This window comes from Peromyscus californicus, unplaced genomic scaffold (assembly GCF_007827085.1).
Source record: "Peromyscus californicus insignis strain IS unplaced genomic scaffold, ASM782708v3 Scaffold_6__1_contigs__length_162567912, whole genome shotgun sequence".
NCBI classification, from domain to species: Eukaryota; Metazoa; Chordata; class Mammalia; order Rodentia; family Cricetidae; genus Peromyscus; species Peromyscus californicus.
This window is the reverse complement of record NW_026294584.1, coordinates 127,825,684-127,849,605: the sequence shown is the minus strand read 5'-3', so window position 1 is coordinate 127,849,605 and position 23,922 is coordinate 127,825,684. Positions and strand designations below refer to the sequence as shown.

General features: G+C 37.0%; 1 protein-coding gene and 1 pseudogene across 10 annotated transcripts in view; one reads left to right on the top strand and one right to left on the bottom strand.

Moving 5' to 3' along the window:
* Positions 1-23,922, bottom strand: part of Setd5 (SET domain containing 5) — a 91,983-nt gene that overhangs the window by 61,334 nt on the left and 6,727 nt on the right. The gene's annotated exons all lie outside the window — the stretch shown is intronic.
* On the top strand, positions 7,262-9,910 carry LOC128099732 (60S ribosomal protein L11-like; annotated as a pseudogene).

The window sequence follows — 23,922 nt, the reverse complement described above, 5'->3', positions numbered from 1 at the left end:
AGTGTACACGAGTACTTTTCCTCTCTGAAAGATAACATAAACTCTATAAACATTTCATGACAAAGATTAGAGATTTTGTGTTTAAAAAAGCAATGAACATACATACTGATTTGATAACCAAAAATTGGTATTATTTAAGAATAAAAAATTCATTGAATAGTAAGTACAAAAAAAAAAAACCAAATTAAGGAAGGCATTTGGAGAGCAGAATCTGTATGATTCACATCAGTGGTTTCATTTTAACATAAAAAGAGCCACTAAAGCATGAAACAAGAAGCATTTTTATGTGGGTGTTCAGAAGTCAATATACTGTCAAAGACCTAGACTAAAAAGGGTCTCATGACTGATATATTAATTTATGCTAAGACAACAGAAAAGTCAAAGCCAGGCGGTAGTGGCACATGCCTTTAATCCCAGCACTTGGGAGGCCAGCATGGTCTATGGATTGAGTTCTAGGACTGCCAGGGCTACACAGAGAGACCTTGTCTTGGAAAAATGAAAAGAAAGAAGTCAAATAATTATCAATATTATTACAAAAAATAGCTAAATAAAATGAAAAGTATAAGATACTGATTGAATCAATCCAGGGATAAATGAAGATTTTAAAATAGTTACTGATTTGAGACATGAATTTTATTTTTATAAATGACACAGATTAATGTGGCTAAGGAAACTAATTCTGAATGGTGAGTCCGTCCAAGATTTAAGACTACCTAAAGGTATTACTTTTGCACCATTAGTTCATAAAGCTACCACAGCTATAAACTAAAACAGTTTTCTGTAGGACCTGGGCCTCTTCAAATAGAGTATGGCAAAATACCTATTCTCATCCAACTCAGGGTGACACTGTTAGACTGAAAACTGAAATGCAAATGAAATCAGCTTCCCTATCAACTTGTCATAATTCATGATAGATGTGACTGGTTCACTTGCTGTCTCTGGACCAACTTGCAAATAAATGTCCCTCCCCACCCACCAAGTAGTCAAACAAAAATTCTCAAACACCCAAGTCATTGGGAAAATGACATAAAATCTGCAAATGACAAAACAAAGAGATCACCTACAAATAAAGCCCAAAGGACATACTGAAGGATACTCCCTCTAATTTTAGCACTGTTAGATAATTTGCATTAAGGAAAGCCTGAAGTTCATCTGATGATCATAACCTCTGACTAGTCAAAGGAATCCAAATCATGTGTTCTATTTCAGAAAAGGCCTTAAAAAAAAAAAAAGAAACGACTCAATATTATTAACACTCTTTTGCTATAGTCACCACTAACATACATTCATAAAAATAAATATTATCCATTCAACCATCCATCTGCAGACACACATACCTAGGCCGATAGCTAATTTTTCCCCCTGACAGTATAACTTGAAAAAAGATATACTACCAGGCAAAAAATGGAAAAGTTACTTCATGTAGTACCTCCATTTAAGAATGAATAAATTGACCCAAGCAGTGGTGGCATACACATTTAATCTCAGCACTTGGGAGGCAGAGGCAGGTGGATCTCTGTGAGTCTGAGGCCTGCCTCGTCTACAAAGGGAATTCCAGGACAGCCAGGGCTGTTACATAGAGAAATCCTGTCTTGAAAAATCAAAAAGGGGCGGGGGCGGGGGGGGGGGGGGGGGGAGTTGGAGGGAATAAATTATTTCTACATCACCTAATGAAATCCTAACACAATTGCTGGGTGTGGTGGCACACACCTATAATCCCAGCATTCAATAGGCAGAAGGATCAAGAGGGGCCAGCCTGGACTATTGGAGTGAGACCTTGCTTTGAATGCAATGGTGAGATCTTACACCAGCTATCTGAACAACAGAGACATATCTTTAAGAAATACTTCTCTTCATAAGTTCTTTTTCCTCTTGTCTAGCTTTATGTAACTGAACTACTGCTACTATTCTGATGAAAGCAATTATAATAGGCCAGCTTAACCATATTGTTCTAAATCATGTTTCCATGATAATGAGGTTTCTTTTTTAAAATTTATTTATTTATTTATGTCTATGGCTGTTTAATCTGCATGTACACTTGCACACCAAAAGAGGGCATCAAATCCCATAGTTATGGGTGCTGGGAATTGAATTTAGGACTTCTGAAAGAACAGCCAAAGGTCTTAAGTACTGGGCCACTTCCTCAGACCCCATGATGAGGTTTCTTAACTCAAATTCTGGTAATATAAAAATTCTCCTTATAGTCCCTCCCCTGAAAAATGGTGTGACATGTAGCTATTTAAATGTTAATCGAAGAACTTTTACTAGATCGCTTATATACAGTCTTTTATTATAACACTTATCTCATGTAAGAAATCAGGTATTTGGCCGGGCGGTGGTGGCACACGCCTTTAATCCCAGCACTCGGGAGGCAGAGCCAGGCGGATCTCTGTGAGTTCGAGGCCAGCCTGGGCTACCAAGTGAGTTCCAGGAAAGGCGCAAAGCTACACAGAGAAACCCTGTCTCGAAAAACCAAAAAAAAAAAAAAAAAAAAAAAAGAAAGAAAGAAATCAGGTATTTACTCTGGTTTATCAAGCTTATAGTTACAGTAACTATTCATTTAATCTCACAGTTTGGAGATGTGTCCTGGAAAGAGTGTAAGAACTCTCTAGACAGAAATAATTTCAAGATATCATTTACTCCATTACTTAAATTCTTATCACCAAAACACCATGGGCAGGGATTATTACAAAAATGTATTTTTACCCACTGCTGTAGTTCTAATGGCCAGATACTACGTCTGACACATCAAGAGGGATCAAGAAAACATTTACTAAGAGAACTCATCATGGTAACCAAGTTCAGCATTTACTAAAATTCAAAAGACAATAAATGAAAAGGATTTGGGGCAGTCACCTTTGAGGTCCCCCCAGTTATCTGTCAGTAGCTTTGAAGACCTAGAAAAAGCTGAGACACAAATCAGTATATCAAAAACACTTGGGCTCACAAAGTACAAAGTGGAATCCTCCTACAGATTAATGATAGTTTTATTTCTGTTTGCTGTACTGCCTTGTTAATCTCTTTACTTTCCATTTAGCACCAAGCCTAACCCTTTAACTTGCATGCCCCATCGTGTGCAAAATAAACTAAGGGCAGAAAGGAAATGACCTTGATTTCCAAGGTGATCAGATACTGTATCTTTCTCTTCCCTTCCAATAAAACCCTGTTTCCCGAGGGATTCTCAAAGGTTGTTTTGTTTGTTTGTTTGTTTGTTTTTTGTTTTTTTTCCCTTCTCTTTCCTTGGAGTTCTTCACTGACCATACCCAAACTCAGTAACTTCCTTTTGAAATTCTGTAGCCCAAATCAACCTTAAATATATACCCTGTTGGCTCAGCCTCCCAAGTGCTATTGTAAGCATATGCCACCACACCTGACACAGACCTCTTTTCATCAAATACCAGATTGACTCTGGACAAGGGTCTAGCAAAAACATGGAATTATGACTCCTTTCTTCTCCCTCATTCTATTCCTGACAATGGGAATGGGGATGGGGTGTGGGGGTGTGTGTGTGTGTGTGTGTGTGTGTGTGTGTGTGTGTGTGTGTGTGTGTGTGTGTGTGTGTGTGTGTGTATGGGTGTGTGGGGGGGAGGGGGGTAATCAGTTCTACCTGTGGTGAACTCCACCAATTTTCTACATTCCCAGAAGGAAAAGAAAACAAGAAACGTGTAAGATTTGGGGTAAAGAGGAAGAAGGGAAGAGGTGATCTGTATTTCTTAAATTTCAGTGTTTTCTCCACAAAGTCAAATATAGTATTGGCCAGAATGAGCTCTCCACACTTGAAATATTAATAGGTCATAAACATGGAAAGAGAGCTGTTCATGAGTCACCAACTATTAGATGGCATGCACTTTACATTTATTTATTTTTTTGTCGATTTCATATTTTTTAAAAACTGGGAAACAAACTATTCTTCAGAAATAATTTTCAAAAGCATACTCAGAATTAAATAGTGCAAGATATGAAGGTGACAGCAAAAGGAAGAAATAAAGTAGGCCAAGTCTTCAACAGCAGCAAGTAAGAGAAAGGGCAGGGGCCGAGTAAAAATGCAGTTTCACTCTACCATCAATTAACAACCCAGCAGATCTACAGAATACTGCCATCTACAAACAAACCCAGCTTGTCTTCCAATACTGAGTACTCTTTTGAGAGCCCCCATTTATATGTAGTTTCTAGAGTTTTAAGAGATTTCAGAAGAAATACATCAGACAGGTGAGGCGGAAGCAGCTGGGAGACAAGAGTCCAATAAACAGCCAATGCGATGAAAGAAAGGCAGACCAAGTCTGCTTTCGCCACCCTGGGAAGAGGACTGGCAGGAAGAGGAGTGCCGCTTCAGAAAGAGCAGGCTTCAGACAGTCTTTGTACTGAGGCTGTGGACCTTGGCCACTCTCCCAGAGATGATGCAATCCTGATGAACAAGATCTGCTGCCAGACAAATGATTGTTAGCAGCCTTTGCAGACAGCAACTCAGCCAAGAAGCAATCTCTGATCAGCTCTCCATGAGCCACCAGAATGTCAAATTTCTTCAATTTCAGCCCCTGATAAAGGGAATATCCTGCCCCACACACCCCCAAGCCCTTTTCTTAGAATGTTCCTTTGTCTTACCCCACTTTCTTTTAATTTGTTTGGGTTTACAGTATCTAGTACTCATAATTAAATTTAAAATGAAACACCAAAAACATTTTTATTTTGATGAACAGAATTCTTTCAACTTCTTAACAATAGTATGTTTATTATTGTTATCTTCTTCAGTCTCCTAAGAAAAACCTGGAACATAATAACCTCATGAAGTATGAAAACTGCTATGAAATATGGTACCCAATTATGAGATACAAAAGTAAAAATAAATATTTAACTTAATCTAGAGCCAGAGAGTTATATTTTGTGTATCTGAAATTATATGGAACTTAGTACATAAAATAATGTCATCTAGTAGAGAAAAAGGAGAAAATCTACTCTTGCTTAGGCCAACATAAAAGACAGTTAAACAATATAGTTTTTACAATGTTATTCACAACAGTAACTTTTCTAAGGGGCAGCATTATAGTATGACCTCAAAATTTACTAGAGTCAATGACTATATCTATTAACTTAAGACTCCAATTTAAATATACATTCAATTTAAAAAAATCTTCCCTAAAATTGTCATCTTAGGCCCAATTTCTTTTTCAGTTTCAGTACAAGGTTTTTCATATATAGTATTGTTTCTTACCTTATTAAAGACCTTAGGTTAGTGAACTCCAGCTAGGTAGAAGCCACAAACCAAATTTCCTTTTAAAACAATCCTTAAACTGGGGCTCATAAACTTAAACTCAAAACTCAGGTATCTAAGACATACCCTGAAATCATTATGCTCATCCCCATATTTACATGATTACATAATTAAAATTAACATATACAGCACAGCTCTGAAAAATCTTCAGTAGGCTAATGAATAAATTTAACTCGGTTAATAAGAGAAAAATTTTACAAAAAGGGACTGGTTATGTAATTTGGTAAGGTACTTGTCTGGTACCACAAAGCCCTGGGTTCTATCCCTAGCCTGGCACAAACTTGGTGTGGTGTTACAGGGCTTCAATCCCAGCACTTGGGAGGTACAGGCATAATTATCAGAAGTTCAAGATTATTCTGGGCTACATATAGCAAATTTTGGGTCAACCTGGGATGTATGAGACCCTATGTTTAAAAAAAAAAGTTACCTTCAGAAAAATTGCAACAAGGGTTGAAAGAAAAATAGCTGGTAATTTTACAATTTAATCTTTCAATCTGGTTATCTAAATTAAATTACTATACATGTTAAGGTGAATTTTTTCTTAAATCAGTTTTTCTTATGACCATAAAATTTAAAAAAGGAATGGGAAAATTTTATATTAGGATTTTGGGGGGTGGGATGAGACAGGGTTTCTTTGTGTAGCCTTGGCTATCACAGAACTAGTTCTGTAGAGCAGAGATCCACCTGCCTCTCTGCCTCTTGAGTGCTGGGATTAAAGGCTTGTGCCACCACCACCTGGTTCATATTCAGATTTTTAAATAATGACTTTATCCTCAACAATTTCTATTTTTGTTTTTAACCCTATACTTTTTTTTAAATCACAGAACAGTTCAAAATGAAGGTTTCACCTATACAATTAGCTTTCCTTTGCAAAACTCATATACCATCTGAATTATATGTTTATTCATTTCTAGCCAAATCCCAAGTATTCTGAGGGAGAAAAAAAAACTAGCAATACCATAACATTACTTTTTACCTTGGGAGAAAAGGATGCTATGAAAAAGGACTACATAAGGACCCAGAAAATTGTGATGTAGTCCACAATTTAGTTTGATGACTTCAGAAAACATTGTATCACACAGGATGAATTCTACAAGGTCTTAAAATAAAATACTCATTTTCTTTTTTTCCTGCTTCAAATTTCTGTGAATCCTGGCATACTCCCAACTGGCTTGGCAATTTATATAAAGTCTCAAGTCAATCCAACAGAAAGAATATTGTCCTGCTGACTCTAAGATGCTCATGGAGAAGAATTTGCAGCAGGATGTTTACACAGTTCTGTAGAGTTAGGTAAGAATCTGTGAAGAAAGAGGACTATCATTAACAACCTGAATGTGGCTAAAAGCAGCTTTCACTTTTCCCAAACTGTATGTATTTCAATTCTGCTACGCAAAAAAAAAAAAAAAAAAAAAAAAAAAAAGTGAGAAGAAATGTGGAAAACATGACCAAGAAGTAAACAACCCCACAATAAAACCCAAACAAAAAACCCAAAAAGTACAGGTTGCATGTGGTAAGTCTTTAATCTCAGTCCTTGGAAGGTAATCTCTGTGAGTTCCAGATTAACCTTGTCTCAAAACAAAATCTAACAAACTAAACAGCAAAAGGGAGAGAAGGGCTAAGCATTATGTAAACTTTTAAGAATATTCAGAGATCTGGTGAGAAGTTTGCCTAATTTAGATTGTATTAAGTTGGGCTTAACTCTGAAGGTAGTGAATATAGGCAAAAGATGTAGGAGTTGGGGAGAAAAAGAAAGAGAAACAGACAGGATAGCATAAACAGTAAAAGACTGAGATACATAATTTGGTAATTCAAGCCAAGATAAAAATTCCTTTTCTCCTAATTCTTCTCCTATAACATCAGTTTGCCCTTTCATCTCTTTAACTAAATTATATTCTCTCCAGGGGATTCTGAAACTGGTATAAGGCAATGTCTATAAAGCTTTGCTTACTAAGAAGCAATTTAAAATCAAATAAAAAGAAACTCCTACTTATAATGGCTATGAGAGAGGCTGAGCTGTATGTAGCAGTAGAAGAGTTGGGAAAAGAAGTAGGGTAAGACCATACACCATGACAACAGAGCTAAATCACATGATCTTAAATTAGTAAGGCTCTAAGAACTTTGTGTCCTAATACAGTCAAGAATATCCTCTTCTTGCTCTCTATCACGGCTCAAGATCAAGGTGAGAACCACTCGGGAACCTCACATCCCTAAATCCCAGTATCAATGTGGGGGAGAGTGGAGACAGACTGACCCTGGCAGCCATGGTGTTGGAGCAGCTCACAGACCAGAAGAAACCTGTGCTTTCCAAAGCTAGATACACTGTTAGGTTCTTTGGCATAAGGAAAAATGAAAAGATTGCTGTTCACTTCACTTTTGAGCTAAGTCAGAGGAAATCCTGAAAAAAAGGTCTGAAGGTACACGAGTATGAGTTAGGGAAAAATAACTTCTCAGATATTGGAACAATATTGGTATTCAAGAACACATTGACCTGGGCATCAAATATGACCCAAACACTGGGATCTATGGCCTAGACGTCTATGTGGTGCTGGGTAGGCCAGGTTTCAGCATCACAGAAAAGAATCATAGGACAGACTGCATTGGGGCCAAACAGAATCAGCAAAGAGGAAACCATGTGCAGGTTCCAGAAGAAGTATGATGGGATTGTCCTGCCTGGCAAATAAATAAATATTTAAAAGGTCAATAAAATTTTCTCAGAGAAACGAAGAAAAAAAGTAAGAAAAGAAAAAGGCTTCTAATAATCAAATAGAGATCTGTCCTCAAGGAATTTAGATTGAATTCTATACTCACGACTTCTGAGCCTGGCAGGGTGGTGCATGCCTTTCAGCAGTCAGGAGGTAAAAGCAAGAAAAGAGCTCTAGGAGTTCAAGACCAGCCTGGTCTATATAGCGGAGTTCCAAGTCAGCCAAAGGCTGCCTAGTGAGACCCCCATCTGAAAAACCAAACCAAACCAACCAACCAAAATATCAAGACTTCTGAGGTTCTGTCCTACTGTGATCTTAGAATCAGATGATACTTAAGGACTTTTTCATACCAGCAATGTACTTCAGTAGGCAGAATCTCACTCAGATACACTTGCTTCCTTTTAACAAATTCAGACCTTTTTGATTTTCAAACCCTGAAATGTAGACAAGTTTACCTTTTTTAGATGGAGTTATTTACACAAACCACAAGGCATTATTAACCTCATAACTGTACTGATTTAGACAAATTCTTCTACTTCACAAACATACAATTTTAGGACTTAAAATTTTTTATGATTTTTTTTGTGTGTGTGTGAGCACATATTGATGTGTGTAATTAAGAGTTTGCAGGTCAGAGGATGATTGATATCTGAAGCTGAAGTCCTTGTTTAAAGCAGGGTCTCCTGTTCACTGCTGTGTGTACAATGCTAGCTGGCTGCATACTCCTAGGGAATTTCCTCTCTCTACCTCTCTATGACTGAGATAACAGGCCTCAGCTGTGTCTAGCTTGCATGGGTTCTGAGGAACCCATTCAAACTCAGCCCTTATGCTTGTAAGGCAAGTACTTTTAACCACTAAGACATCTTCCAGATTATTTTATAGACAAAAACAGAATTACAAAAAGATTAACTTATGGGACTGGGGGTGTAGCTGAGTGGGAGAGTATTTGCCTAGCATTCAACAAGCCCTGGGCTAGATGATTAACAAAGAATAGGGGAAATTTTACTCACAAGAATACCACACATGTAGCAGTAGAGTTCAAAAGAAAATTAAGATTTTAATGTATAGCCTTTATTTATTAAAGTAACTAATCCCTAACTACTTTGGATAGCAATTTCTAAATAAAAAGTATGTTTATTAACTAGCACTACATTAAACAAGCCCAGAATAAAACTCCCAGATCTTTGGGGTGAATTTATATTATGCAGATTTACCTTGGGTTTTATATTACACATATTTTCCACTTTTCTCTTTATTCATCTTTGATTCAACAACAACAACAAAGTAACTATACTATGATCATAAAAGCTATTTGAAGATGTGACTTCCTATATGGTCTTAGGTACTCTGCAGGCTGATCTCAAACTCCAATTCACCTGCCTCTACCTCCTGCACGCTAAGATTATAGGCACGTACCAAGACACCCAGAGTTTTGTGTGGTGCTTGGAATCAAACCCAGGGTTCTGTTCATGGTTGGCAAGCACTCTTACCAGTTGAGCCACATCTTCAACCCTGAAGATGTTCCTTCCTCTCCTTAAGCTTTCTTGAGACAGGATCTTATTATGTAGCTCTGGCTGTCCCGGAACTCCTCAAACTCAAGAGATCTTGCCTCTACCTCCCAAACACTGGATCGATGGTGTGGCATCACCTTATCTGGTCCCTGAAGATGTTTCTTAACTCTAGGTTTATATATGTGTCAAGTACTGCACTGTCACAACCACATACAAAAAAAACAAACCAAACCCCAACCCTTGTGAGTATGTTTCTTTCTATAACTGAGTCAAAAGTCAATCCACTACATGGTTTACCAGGGAGAGTTTCTTGTGTAAGTAGTTTATGCTTAGAGAAAACACAAACATTTTTCCTAAGAATAAAGGTAAACACGGCAGGAAGATTTCTTAGAATATAGAAGAAATGAGCTTGACCATGCATGTTCTGATTCCTGACAAAATACCTAAGAACGCAACACTAAAGAAACCTAAAACTAGCTGGGCGTTGGTGGCACACGCCTTTAATCCCAGCACTCGGGAGGCAGAGCCAGGCGGATCTCTGTGAGTTCGAGGCCAGCCTGGTCTACAAAGCGAGTTCCAGGAAAGGCGCAAAGCTACACAGAGAAACCCTGTCAAGAAGAGAGAAAAAAAAAAAAAAAAAAAAAAGAAACCTAAAACTCTGATGTGTACAAGGGAATTCCTCACTGAAGTTGGCTGGCTCTATCAGTAAAGATCCTTATAATTAACTTGTTACAAAGATGCTTGCAAAAATATACAAACATAATCTGGGTATGGTGGCACATGGCTGCAATCCTAGAACATGAGGCAGCAAAGGCAGGTGAATTGCTTTGAGTTTAAGGTTAGTCTACAAAGCAAGTTAGTGATACCATATCTCAAAGAAACCCAACAATAGAGCATAAAAAAACAAAATCTCTTAAAATAGAAAAAAGAGACCCTCTTAAAATGGAAAAGTAATAGCCCAACTGGTTCTGTAAGCTGGTTTTTATATTTAACAAGACATAGCTTTGTGTAAATATGTACTTCTTCAATGATACCAAAACATACTTCTATTGATTCATTATAATTTAAATGAATCCTCTAAAGGTAAATGCTCACACTGTTGCTTATTTTTGGTATTCTGCAGTGCTGCACTGAACATTCATTCATTTTGTTTGTTTGTTTTTTTGAGACAAGGTTTCTCTGTGTAGTTTTGGTGCCTGTCCTGAATCTCGCCCTGTAGACCAGGCTGGCCTTCGAACTCAGAGATCTGCCTGGCTCTGCCTCCCGAGTGCTGGGATTAAAGGCGTGCACCACCACCGCCCGGCTCATTCATGTTCTTACTGAGAACTTTCTTCACACATATGCACACAAGTCCTTAGGACCAACTGTTCTAAGTGGAACTACTAAGATATGGTATGAATATGTTTCATAGTCTTAATGAACCATCCTCCAGAAATTAAAATCATTTTACATTCCTACAGACATTGGGGTTGACTAACATGGTGAGACAGCTAAATGTTATTTAATCTCAGGATTATCTTATAGCAAGTTCCAAAAATAACAGTTGTGCACATCACATGAGTACATAATATAACTAGTGATAATGAGAGGGTCCTACTTATCCTAACAATAAAGTTGTGGAGGAAATCAAGCTCATCACTCTTCTGCAAGGTTCAGTCAGATGAATAAGCTTATGTAAGCCAACAACTACTAGACTGCTGAGTAATGTTCAGGTGTGAATTATACAAGTGGTTGTTGAAACTGTTTCAATGGATGAACTCTCTTATCACTGTAAACATCAATCTTGCATGAGTTTCTTGATAAATTTTCTTATATTACTGGGAATGAGAATTTCTCATATGGAAGAATGAACAGCATTCCTATATATTCTGTTTGTCATCACACAAAAATGGGTAAACATAAGAACTGCTCCCCAAATCAAGGAAGGAGATAAAAGTTCATGTGTTCTATAAACTGTTTCTGGAAAAATAACTAATTACATCACATCATGGTGACCAGCTGTTCTTGTTTTTAGTGAGTGATCTCTGAGTATTTGGGAAGTTTTGAGTGGTGACAGACTATAGGCAAAGAAACTCATTTACTCCTGTGGTGGTTTTAAAGAAAATGGCCCCCAAAGGGAGTACTACTATTAGAAGGTGTGGCCTTCTTGGAGGAAGCATGTCACTGTGGGGGCAGGCTTTTAGGATTCTTGCTCAAGCTTCTCTCAGTGTAACAGTCAAATGACTTCATGTTGCCTGCAAGATGCAAGACTCTCAGCTTCTCCTGCAGCATCACCATGCCACCATGCTCCCCACCATGATAATGCACTGAACCTCTGAAACCCTAAGCAAGCCACCTCAATTAAATGTTTTCCTTATACAAGTTGCAATGGTCATGGTGTCTTTTTACTGCAATAAAAACCCTAAGACAACTCCCCAGTAGAAAAATAACTCAGTAACAATGGCTGAGTGTCACAGAATAAAAACATGTAGTAATTTGGACAATTCCTGTTTTAAATGTAAAGCCCAAGTAACTTCGAAGTCCAGTTCCCAGCAAATAGGCTGAAAGCACCATCAATGAAAACTATACTACTACATTACCTACTACCCAAATAAACCTTAACTGTACTGATGACAATGAAGCTAACCTTAGACACTCCGTAATTTGAAAAGTTAACAGTAATGGAAAGTAACAACTACCTCAAAGAAATATGGATAAACATTGGGGTAAGCTCTGCCTTAGCAAAAATTAGTTTATATTACTCACACCGTAAATTATTAACAAAAATGCAGTCTTTGGGATGGAAAGCTATTTATTTCTCTAGAAGACAATGAGATGGGTGGGATTAGCTAGCTAGAGGTTTGAAACCCAGGACCTTTGACAGTTCCTATCATCCAAAGCATCAAAAATATTTAGGTTACAGGCTACAAATATTTTTGCAGAAGACCTCAATATGAAAAATGATTCTGAAGCTTTGATGTGGATACTTACCTTTGATCCAGTTTCAGTAATGTTTGTCTCAATACTTGAAAAAAGTAGCTTCAGGGCACTGGTAAAATAGTACTTTTGCTACTATGAATTCCTATACAAAACATAACCACAACCACATACCATGTTAACATTTTTGTAGTTATTTTATTGTCTCTTGAATCATTTGTTGTTTTTCTGGCCATGGCCTAAAACACAGCAGGGAGTTTACAGAATGGAACAAGACACAAAATATCTTAAAATTTCCATACATCAGCCATTTTCCTTTTCATTAAAACACCTATTTATGAATTTTTCTTGAACAAAATATTTTCAACTGAATGTTTTGCCACTACTTTGTAATCAATTTAAAAACTCAGATTTTGTTTTATTTTGCTGAATTTGAACATGATATGTGGCTAAAGATAATCTTGAACTCTTGGTTGTCCTATCTGTCCTCGCTATCATCACCTCCCAAGTGCAGCAGCAGTACCACAACACAGGCTAAAAATCCATTAAAAAAATTCCATGTCCCAGGGCCAGTGATTAAAGACACTTGCTGGGGCTCAGTGGTTAAGAGTACTGGCTGCTCATCCAGAGGTCCTGAGTTCAATTCCCAGCAACCACATGGTGACTCACAACCATCTGTAATGAGATCGTGTGCCCTCTTCTGGCCTGCAGGCATACATGCAGGCAGAACACTATATACATAAAATAAATAAATCTTTAAATAAAAAAAAAAAAAAAGACACTTGCTGAAAAGTATGATGATATGAGCTCAATCTCCTGAACCCACATGGTAGAAGAAGAGAACCAACCCAGTAAGTTGTCTTCTGACCTTCACACCCAGAGCACATGCACACATTCACACAATAACAACAAAAAATACATGTTCTCAATTTCAACAGATCTCTCAAACCAACATTAATAACTAAAAAGCATACTCCAGTTTTCTGAGGGGGGGATCCCACCCTTGAAAGTGTAAAAATTGGCCAGTATAGGGGTATATGCCTTTGATCTCAACACTCTAAGAGGGTAGAGACAGGCAGATTTCTTGTGAGTTAAAGGCTGCCCTGGTCTACATAAGAGTTTCAGGACAGCCAGGGATATACAGAGACTGTTTCAAAATACAAAACAAAAGTACAAAATTTATTTCTTCTGATTAGAAAAACACTCCAAAACTAAACTATGGAAAACTAGCAACACTTTTGCATAGGATCCTTTAAGACCACTAGCAATTTATACCCTGGTTAATTACCACTCGCCACTAAGAGTGACAATATTAACACGATTCGTCTATAAATTTAGGATTTCTAATTCTCAAGATTGCTTTTTACATTATAAATTCCAACTCTTAGAGGAAACAAACACACTGCCTTTCCTTTTGCTTTAGTACAATATTCAAACAACTTTAACTAATTCCTGACTCTTAACTAGCTTATTTTTCTACCAGCTTTCAAACATAATACATTTATAGCTATTTGAGTACATACACTCACAAATTCCTGCTGATCCTGCTTTAGTGAACTGCTCAAAGGAGACAATATTGGTCCATCCTTTGGCTATCAACCTGCTGCATTCTAAATACTTACAAAACAGAAAGGCAAAGATAAATGTTTAGGGGCTACCACCATTCCTTATTCTCCTGAAACTCAAATTTAGAAAATGTTTTTTGACTTCCAGACCTGTCACTAATTCTTTCCAAAAAATATTCTTTTAGAAGTTTATCAAGAGCAAACAGAGTCTTAATATAAATAAAACCAAGCAGGCTCCAATGTCTAGTAGTAAAGTTATTTGAGTTCTCAAAAACAAGATCTGAATTCACAAATCGTTTCTTTGCTCAGACAGTAACTGCTTCATAGGTGGGATTCACAGTAGTTTTACTGCCTGTCCCCTTTCAGGCCAAAAAACTTGTTCAGTTTGGTATATGTTGCTCTCTTAGGAACTGAATTCTGAGTACCCGTAGTTCTTAACTATATTAAGGAGTGATCATTGATATCCAAAAGAACCTGATAAAGACTATAAAACTTTTCCTCAGAAAAATGTAGAGACAAAGAATGATCTAAAGTGTCCAGAAACTCTAAACTTTTGCTCTATAAAAACCCTTTTCTAAACTGTAGCTAGCCTGGAATAAAGGAGGCTCAAAAGTGACTGATAATGTATAGATATTTGGAAGAGGCCTTTGTTTCCCATTACCAAGTAAATAAAAATTTGCAATCACTATAAGGGATAACACTCAATAACTTCCCATTCATTTCCTCTCTATCCATATTCTATGATGCAGAAGCCCTATGCAATTCTGATAAAGAATCCTGAAGAAGGAAAGATCAAAATGTACCCAAATAAGAAATGCAGAAGTGCAGATTTTATCAGTAGAGTCAAAGGTTCCAGAAATCAGGATGATCTGGTATAATGAAAAGATCTTAGAAGCAACAGATTTTTATTATTTAGCCGTGTGGTCTTTTTAATTAAATCTATCTGCAATTCACTTCAGTGCATGGTTCTGAGAATTAAGCACATTACGGGGCCCAAATTTTGGTATGAAGCTTTCCAACACTAGGAAGGAACAGAATAGGGAGTTGGATGAATACAAACAAGGAAGTGAATTCCTGCTTCTAAGTCAACTGTTTCAAGTGGAGGTGAAGGAACTGACAGAATTTTGTTCCATGTTACTAATGATGCTAATGCTTAAATAATATACAGGGGTATTTAAATATCAGGTCAATTTTCTTGAGCATTTGGCATGGAAATGCTGTATCAAAATTCAACCAACTCTGGTTGGGGATTTAGCTCAGTGGTAGAAGGCTTGCCTAGCAAGCACAAGGCCCTGGGTTCATCTTCAGCTCTGAAAAAAAAAAAAAAAAAAAAAAAAAAAATTCAACCAACTCAGCTGGGCAGTGGTGGCACACGCCTTTAATCCCAGCACTCGGGAGGCAGAGCCAGGCAGGGGGATCTCTGTCAGTTTGAAGTCAGCCTGGTCTACAGAGCGAGCTCCAGGACAGACTCCAAAGCTACACAGATAAACTCTGTCCCAAAAAACCAAAATAAATAAATAAATAAATAAATAAATAAATAAATAGATAAATAAATTAATTCAACAAACACATAGAGTAAGATCTAGTGTATATTAAACATACTATTAACAATTAACAAATTTGTTTCCCTAATCTACTGGTCAAAAAGGCTTTCTAAACTTTGTAGACTTTTTTTTTTTTTTTTTTGGTTTTTCGAGACAGGGTTTCTCTGTGTAGCTTTGGAGCATTTCCTGGTACTCACTCTGTAGCCCAAGCTGGCCTCGAACTCACAGAGATCCGCCTGGCTCTGCCTCCCGATTGCTGGGATTAAAGGCGTGAGCCATCACTGCCCAGCTGTAGACATATTTAAAAATCATGATACATCTCAGCTTATTCTACAGAGCGAGTTCCAGGGCAGCCAGGACTACATAGAGAAATCCTGTCTCAAAAACAAAAAACCAAAAAGATTATGATATATCTATACAGGCCACTATATTCTTTTATTGAGCCACTCCATTTTGTTGTTGACTGGAAATATGATGGTCAGGAGATGAACTTGGCTCAGAATACATACAGTAAACAACAAGAAGAAATCAAAACATCTGGTTCTGTTTAGGGTTTTGTTTGTTTTTGAGACTAGATCCTATTCTATAGCCCATGCTGGCCTCCAACTCTGAATAACCTTCCTGTCTTACTGTGCACTAACAAATATTCAGATTATAGGTATATCCACTGGTTCTATTAATTACTACTGTAGTCTACTTGACCAGGTCTCACCATGGCCAGCTCTATGAACCTTTTTATTTTAAATTTAAAACATTTTATGATAAAGAATTTCAAATAAATATGAAACTAAAATGGTATAGAGGACTCCATCTAGTCATTATCTGGTTCCAACAAATATCCACCGCTGATTTTGCTTCCTTTATTATCTCTTTATTCCAATGCAAATACCAGATAACCCATTGTTTCATAAACAATATTTTGGAGTGTATTTTTAAAGATAAAGATGTTTAAGACCTTTTTGCTTGAAGGAGGACTTTAGTTTGCCAGTTTGTCCTTTCCTACAATTCCTTCTACCTAAAATACAAATTTTAGTATTCTTAAACTTCCAACCTCAAAATTATTAAATTCACTAAGTAACCTGCCAAATGTATTTTTGTCTAAAAAGTACTTTTAAAAAGCAAACATTAACCTTCTATGGTTAAGGAATACCTGGACCTGGTGGCAAACCTGTAATCCCAGCTACTCATAAGGTTGAGGCAGGAAGACCCCACACTGCCTGAGCTACACTGTTAGTTCAAGGTCATCCCAGGGGACTTAGTGAGAGAGGTTATTTCAAGGGCCTTTTTAAAAAAAGTGTGTTTGTGTGTGTGTGCACGCGCACCTTTAAGCACTCAAGCTTCATGGACAGACAATCCCAATTAGGGTAAAGAATGAACCCTACAACTGGTCAGCATACATGGTACTCTATAGCTACTTTGAAGACTCTAATTCTTAAGGTTCAGCTGTCCTTAAAGCCCCTATTCTATTAAATTTTTAAAAAATATTTATTATTGTGTGAGTCTGTGGGGGTGCACACATATAATAGCACAGGTGTGGCGGTCAGAGGACATCTTTTTAGATTTTGTTCTCTTCCTCCAACTTTAAATGAGTTCCAGGGCTTGCACAGCTGAGCCATCCAGTGATTACATTTCTGAAGTAAGCACTGGCAGATTCATAAAACGAGAGACCTGCCTACTGTGGTGAAGGCATGTAGTCCCATGTAGGAGGTGGAAGCTGTCAGATTCACAAGTTCAAGGTCAACCTGGGCTAATGAGACTTTTAATTCAGAGGAGGAAGGACTGGGGATATAGCTCTATAGCAAGACACTGACAAGCACATGCAAGGCCCTGGGTTTGACTACAGCACTATAAACAAATTAAGCCAGAAGTTTCAAATTTCAGCTAGGTACCAATTACTCCTTTGCTATCAATTAGTTATTTTCATATAATCAAATATAATAATGAAAATCAGGGGCTATTTATAACCTATGAACATAATCCTAAGTAAGGTTGATTTAGCGCTAAGAAAACTAATCAAATACTCCTAAAATACCAACTTTCAAATTAAAAGCTACTGTTTACTGATTATTCTGTACCAGCCACTGTTTCTATACTCCATTTTCATGCGTTACCTCATGTAACGTTTAGTAGTGTATAGTAACAATTCTATGAGGAAGGTACTATTTCTTATTAGGCCAAAGAATTAAACTTGCCAAGAAACTTGAATTAAAAATTAGAATCTGGGGCTGAAGAGATGGCTATGCAGTTAAAGAGTAACTCTGCTCTTGTAGAAGACCCAGGTTCAGTTCCCAGCACCGATGTTAGGAAGCTCACAATCACCTGTAACTACACTTCCACGGGGTTCTGTATCTTCTTGCCTTATCAAGCACCCAAGAATGTGTATACACATTAATAAAGACAGAATCAGAGGATGAATTAAGATCTATCCAATTCCAGAGCCCCCACCTTTTTTGGGGGGGGGGTTGGGGGCGACAAATCAATCTCAAATTGTACTATTTCCTTTATAATTTAAATTTGTATACACAAATATATAATGTATATACAGTATATTCAGCATATTCCTCTCATGCTCCTCATTTTCCCCTTTCAGAACCTTCACATTCTAATCACTATTCCTCACTGTTTTGCCTATTATAATTTAATACTGTTAGTCTACTTATTAGAATTTGATAGTGCTGAAACATGAAATTATAACTCTAAGATGTCACAGTTAGCAAGAATTAAACATTTAACCAATTTTAAAACATTTGGGGGTGGTGGTGGCGCACGCCTTTAATCCCAGCACTCGGGAGGCAGAGTCAGGTGGATCTCTGTGAGTTCGAGGCCAGCCTGATCTACAGAGCGAGATCCAGGGCAGACACCAAAACTACACAGAGAAACCCTGTCTCGAAAAACCAATCAATCAATCAATAAATTAATTAAAAAATGGATTTATTTGGAATTGAAGTGATAAAGTAAAAAAAGGTACTTTTAAATAGCACCTGAATTTCAAGACTAATGGTGAACTATTCAAGAAATGCCTACTGAGAAACTATTACAACAGCAGCAAGTATAGCTGAAGCTAAAGAAACAAACATAATCTGGCATTAAACAACCTTTATTAGTAGAAAAAGGAAGATTCCTATCCCAAATAAGTTATACAAGAAATTATAGTTCCTCAAAGAAACTATGCCACCAGTTTTATGGCATAAAACTATTTGTTAGTTATTGAAAAATCCAAAGGGAAGTATTTAAATAAACTAAGTCTAAGTATTTCTTTCATTAAAACAGAAGTATCCTGAGAAAATGCCATTTTGAGAGTCAGCAAGATGGCTCACCAGAAAAAGGTGTTCTACCATCAATCCTATGTACCCAAGTTTGATCCACAGAATGCATACGACAGAGAAAACTGACTCACAAGTTGACTTCTGACTTCCTGCATGCAGATGTGCATGCCTACCCATAAATAAGCGTAAATGCAAAAAATACTGTAACGTTCATAAAGAATAGGTGAAGTCTGAGTATAAGACAGAAAGAGGACAGGGAAGAAGACACTGGGGATAGAAGCAGGATTTTTTTTTTTAACCATACTTAGCTTTGTAAACTTCAGAGTAACTAGTACTTTCATTTATTTAATTATAAAGCAGGAGGTTATCCCTGAAAAAGAAATAAAAAATTAACTTCACTGAGTATCAAGCTGGTGGCATAACCACACAGAGAACACTCTAAAAGATTTAAGAATACTGTAATTTAATTGACTGTGCCTGAAGGGATATGCTTTAAGGAAAAAGATGAAACAAAAGAAAACAAACCACCCACCTTTTAATAATCATATTGTTCTACTAATCTAAAACTGGTTTGAGTATACTTTGGCAAAAAGTGAAGAAATATGTTGGTGTCACTGGAAATTAGGAGCTGGGCACAGAAAAAAAAGATATCAGTTTACATTAAGTATGTGGCACTGAATTTGAAATATCAGTGATTAGGTGTTTTAAAAAATAAAAGCTTTATTTTATTTTATTTTTTTTTTTTGGTTTTTCGAGACAAGGTTTCTCTGTGTAGCTTTGGTGTCTGTCCTGGATCTCGCAGAGATCTGTCTGGCTCTGCCTCCTGAATGCTAGGATTAAAGGCATGTGCTACCACTGCCTGGCAAAAATAAAAGTATTTTTAAACCCTTGTTTATTTAAAAGACCTAGAAACAGCAACATCAATTCAGAACAATGAACATTTCTAGTCTCCAAGGATCAATTCTCATTAAAACAAACTAAGGCCTAGTGAGATATCTGAAGAAGGAAGACAGACCTCTGAATTCTAGGTGAATATGTGCTATATACCCCAAGACCCTGTCACAAAAGCAAAGCAAAAGACTACTCCCCCCTCCCCCCATGAGAAAGTGTTTTGGAGTCAGAAATGGTAAAAATGATCCTAAAACATTTGGTCATACTAGAACTAGAAAGCAATGAAACAACTGAGGAAAGTAAGAATGAATTTAAAGGATTTACTTAGCCAACAACCAACGGCAGTACATACAATCCGAATGTCAAAAATAGTAACAGCAAGAAACTAACACATTAAACATATTCAAAACCATAAGCACAAAATAGTAATACTTCACTGATCACCTCCTGTGGTTGCTAAGTTACCAATCCATTATTTTGAAAACCAATAAATAGGGGTGATGAAAAACAACTACTTATCTTGCCTTTGGTATTCAACTTGTAACTTTACTCAATAGTACATGAGAGGGAATATTTCAGCCTAAACAATATGAAGTGATAGAATATCACCATTATAAAAGCATAAAGAAAGAAGAATGGCTCTAGGTCCATGATTCTAAGCACAGTTGATAGAGCTCCTGAAATCTGCTAGACTCCCTCAAGAGGCACAATGTTCTTCCCTTTTCTGACTATATCCATATGAGGCATGAAAGTTCAGTTTTCAGCTTATCACAAATTAAAGGCAGAAGCAGTTTTGAAAAGGCAGCTGTCTTTTATTAAGATTGATACTAAAGAGATTTGCAAAAATGTAAAACAATGTCATTAAAAAATAGAAAATTTCTGTTCATTAAAAAAAAATCTCATGTCAAGCTGGGGAGTGGTGGTGTACACCTTTGAACACAGCACTTGGGAGGCAGGTGGATCTCTGAGTTTGAGGCCAGCTTGGTCTACGGAGTGAGTTCTAGGACAGCCAGGCCTACACAGAGGAACCCTGTATCTAAAAACCATAAAAACTAAAACAACAAACCTGAAAACCAACCAACCAACAAATGTCATTAAAAAAAAAATCTTATTGTAATTAAAAATTTTAAAGATTTATCTTTTATTTATGTGTATATACCCAAGGAGGCCAGATGAAGGCATCTGTGAGCCACCTGACATGAATGCCTGGAAATGAACTTGGGTCCTCTGGAAAAGAGCAGCATATGTTCTGAACTGCTAAGCCATCTCTCCAGAACCCACTCAAACAATTTTTTGGGAACTTCAGCTTTTAACTCCTAACATTTGAGGATGGTTGATCTAGGCCACAAATATCAACAGTTGCTTAATATCCTAACAGGCAAATACTATGAAACTCAACAAAGTACACAATACCATTATAAAATTTATTTATTTTATGTGCATTGGTGTTTTGCCTGCATGTATGTCTGTGTGAGGGTGTCAGAAGCCCTGGAACTGGAGATACAGATAGATGTGAGCCGCCATGTGAGTGTTGAGAATTGAATCCAGTCCTCTGGAAGAGCAGTCAGTGCTCTTAACTGCTGAGTCATCTCTCCAGCCCCACAATATCATACTACCTAATCACTTATTCATATGAAATGTAGGTATAAGGACATTTCACAGCAAAATGTATCAACGACAACCTAGCCTTTGAAATTCAAAAATTAGAAACTCTACAAAACAATATTTTAAAAAACATACATGACACAAAAGAGAGGGAGAGAAAAATCTATAGACTCAACCCAATCAAGTGCAAGTATGGCCCTTATCTTAAAAAGTTATTATGTATGAGTGTTCTGCCAGCATTTATGCATCTGAATCACATGTGTGCCAGGTGACTGTGGACGCAGAAGAGGGTGTCAGATCCCCTGGAACTGGAGTTACAAAGGTTTGTGAGCTACCATCTGGAAGCTGGGAACTCAACCCAGGTCCTCTGCAAAAGCAGCAAGTACTTTTAAGCACTCGGGAGGCAGGGGCAGGCGGATCTTTGGAGTTCGAGGCCAGCCTGGTCTACAGAGAAACCCTGGGGGGGAGGGGGGGGACGACGACAGAAATATTTTATTAATCAAATAATATCAATTTTAGATTTGCTTCTATATTTTTTCCAGATCTGTTCTTACAGTAAAAAAAAAAAAAAAGCAATTCTAGCTAACACTTCTCAGGCTGTGGGCACAGGAACACATTTACTTCCATGACTGTAGTAGTTTGTGCCACAAAATTGAGAAAATAAAATGAATGCGTTCATACAGCAATCTAATGTTATACTCACTGTGTAGTTATCTTACTGCCTCAAAAGCCCATCTTTGTTCTGTTTTAGGAGGTTAAATACTTATCTCAGAATGAAAGTAAATTTTTTTTTTTTCCTAAATGTCCTTTTGGTCTCATATATAGATAGCACTTGCCAACACAGTCAAGGTCCTGGGTTCAATTCTCAAAACTACAAAAAAAAAAAAGGCACTCTTTTGATATATCTCAAATGTCACAATAACCACATTTATTTTTGAAATAAATATAACTATTTTTTTCCTCTAAAAACAAGCCAACTCAACAGTTCATAGTAAAGAAAAATTTAATATAAATTAATGCAGAGGAAAACTAATTGCTAACATGTCCTTCAAGGTTCTTCACAAGTAAAACCTTGTTAGATAACAAGAATGTTCAATTGACTGTTAAATCACCTTTCTTCACAAAAGCCATGAAGGCACAAAACTACATGCTATGGTTGGTGGTAGGAAATAGAATTTTTTAATATGGGATAAAGATCAGAACAAGACAGGAATAAAAAACAATTTTAAAGTCATGCACATAGGGAGGGAAAACAGTTCCCTAATACAAATTGACAATGAATGCAAACATAAAACAATGAAATCCCTGTGGACTGACACTACATTATTAAATATACTAGCACAATCCTGGAAAATCTGAACCAGATCATAATGTCAAAGAATTACAAAGTTTCCATTCTTACTGTAACAGCAGCACACACACAGCTTATTCAATTATTTGGGGGGGAGGCTAAAAAATCTTCACATTTCAGGAGTGAAGAGGGAGGAATCTCAGCACCAGAATACAGAAAATACACCAGAATGAAACAGAAAAATGATAAAAATCAAAACTTTCATTTTGAGTAGTGTTCAAAAAAAGCTTAAAGAATTCAGGCACAAAATTTTTATATTCAAACAGCTATTTAATTTAGGTAGAGAGGTCAAAGGATACAAAGGTTTAACTTTAAAAATCTTAATTCTAGTCATAAACCCAAGCTGTTTGCATACATTGGTAATCTCCAATACAAACTGCAAATACACAATGGATTTCACCTTATAATGCAGTGGCATCTGGTAGTGATAATAACCATGAATAGCCAATGAAAGTATGTGCTTTAAAACCTTTCTCCAAGCTAAGACTCTGAAACAGATCTGAAAAGAGTGAAGGGCATAAAAGTTACTTCTGTCACTAGACTTTTAAGCATTAGCTTTAGAACATTAAAACAAACCCACAACCTATCATAATATAAACTACAGTAGCCCATTCAGTTCCCCTCTTTGTCCTAGTTTCTTTTTTGCTGGGAAGAGGCGTAGTGGGATAATAATAGCAGGAAGTAAGGTGGAGCAGCTGCAAGGCAAGATGAGGTGCTGTGTGTATGTGTTTCACCTCCATATTGGCCTACTGCTGCCTCGGTCTTATGAAAATGAAATGAGCTGTTTGGGATGCCGTCAGTTATAAACATTACTAGATCAAGATGTAGTTTCCTACTTCCTCACTTTTGTCAGGATCTGTTTTAGGTCTCTAGTCTGATTCAGCTAACAGAAGCAATAAAAGCTACATTTTTAGAAATTTCTAATATTTTCAAAGGGAATTCTAATGCTAGCACTAGCTACTTGGTAGAGAGATTGACTAGAACTAGCTTCCTTTCAGTTTCACAAATCTATGGAAATAATCCATGTTAAGTGACTGTAAAGCGAAGACGTGACCATCTAAATTTCTATAGTAACATTAATATACCTCACTGAAGTTCATATTAATGCTGTTATTTTGCTGATGAGAAACTTTTCACAGCAGTGATAGTGACACAATACAAATTTACTTTCTTGTTTGGGCATGTGTGCACATGGGTATGCATATTCGGGCCAGAGGACAACCATCATTTCATTTCTTGGGCACTGTCTTTCCCTCCAACACTCATACAGGGTCTCTTACTGGCCTAAACTGGCCAAGTAGG